Consider the following 1,932-nt stretch of genomic DNA (forward strand, 5'->3'; position numbering starts at 1 on the left):
ACAACAATGGTACTCTTAGCATTCTTCTTCAACACCACAACTCAAAAGCATCAACTCTTCTTCAGTCTTCCTTATTCATTGTCCAGCTCTCACATGCATAAGAGGTGATTGAAAATACTATGGCTTGGGTTAGGTACACCCTAGTCTTCAAGGAGACATCTTTGCTCTTCATCACATGAAAGAGGTCTTTTGTAGCAGATTTGCCCAATTCAATATGTCATCTGATGTCTTCCATTGGTGATTGTAGAACCAAGTAATATGAAGTCCTTCACAACTTCAAACTTTTCTCCATTCATTGTGAAGCTGTTCGCATAGACTGCTAAAAGGACTAACTGATCTGTCCTGGAAGAAGTGTAACTGGAGTGGTCCTTGGAAGTGAGAATGGCCAGACTTTGTCTCACCTACTTGGTCATGTTGTCAGGAGGAACCATTCTTTGGAGAAGGATATCATGCTTAGTAAAGTGTAGGGTCAATGAAGAAGGGGAAGGCCCTCAATGAGATGGATTGACACAGTGGCTGTAATGATGGGCTCAGGTACAGCAGGGATCATGAGGCTGCCATGGGACTGTGCAGTGTTTCCTTCTGCTGTGCATAGGGTCACTGTGAGTCGGAGATGAGTCAATGGCACCTAACAACAACAACAACAACAGCATACATATACATATATGTGGGAGTTCTGGTGGCATAGTGCCTAAGGCATTTGACTGCTAACCAGAAGGCTGGTGGTTCAAACCCACCAGTCACTCCTTGGAAGAAAGATTGCACAATCTACTTCCATAGATATACCACCTCGAAAACCCAAACAGGGGTTGCTATGAGTCAAATTCACTTGACAGCAGTGAGTTTGATTTTTAATACATATTTCAGGTGGTAATATTATTATATTACCTAATTTGGGTTTCTTTTATTATAGCTATAATAAATTGCTTCTGCACATAAAATAATCATTTGAGAAATCTTTCTGTTACTCAGGGTAGAGAAAAAAAAATGACAGTTAAAATTTATTATTTACTATGCAGAAACTGAGACTTAACAAAGATTTAGCAACTTGTACCAATTTATATTACATGTAAGTGACAGAGCCGTGATTGGGACCCTAAGTGATGGCTCCACATTTGATGTAACTAATAACTACTAGCATCAACAGAGTAGAAGGAATGATTTTTTAAGGTTTTCAGTAGGTTTTTTTTTTTTTTTTTTAATTTTACTTTTGAACTTACCAGCCACTCCTCGGAAGGAAGATGGGCAATCTACTTCCGTAGTGATACTGCCTCAGAAACCCAAGGAGGGGTCGCTATGAGTCAGGTCCAACTTGACAGCACATAACAACAACAACAACACCCTCTAGTTAGTGGTTTTTCCTTCCTTCCCAACCTACTCCTAGTAACCATCAAAGAATATATATAGATATTTTAAATCTTTTCTTGACTTTTTACAATAGTCCTTTTGTTAATGACTTATATCACTCAGTATATTGGCCTCTAAGTTCATGTGTGAGACATCTTGGAGATTTATTATTGTTCTTTAATGTTATGTAGTATTCTATTGTGTACAATAGTTTGTTGATCGATTCCTCTGTTGATGGGCGTTTGGTTGTTTCCATCTTTTTGTTGTGCATAGTGCTGTGATGAACATGGGTGTGCTTTTATCTGCTTGTGTTATGACTCTTATTTTTTTTAGGAGGGCGCTCTGGTAGCATAGTGCCTAAGGCACTTGACTGCTAACCAGAGGCTGGTGATTCAAACTCACCAGCCACTCCTCGGAAGGAAGGTTGGGCAATCTACTTCCATAGTTATAATGCCTCGGAAATCCAAGGAGGGGTCGCTATCAGTCAGCTCTGACTTGACGGCACATAACAACAACAAGAAGAAGATTTTTCTGGGATATATACCTACTAGTGGGATTGCTGGCTTATCTGGTATTTCTATTCCC

Source organism: Orycteropus afer, unplaced genomic scaffold (genome assembly GCF_000298275.1).
Source record: "Orycteropus afer afer isolate SDZICR_OR568_19922 unplaced genomic scaffold, OryAfe1.0 scaffold00095, whole genome shotgun sequence".
NCBI lineage: Eukaryota > Metazoa > Chordata > Mammalia > Tubulidentata > Orycteropodidae > Orycteropus > Orycteropus afer.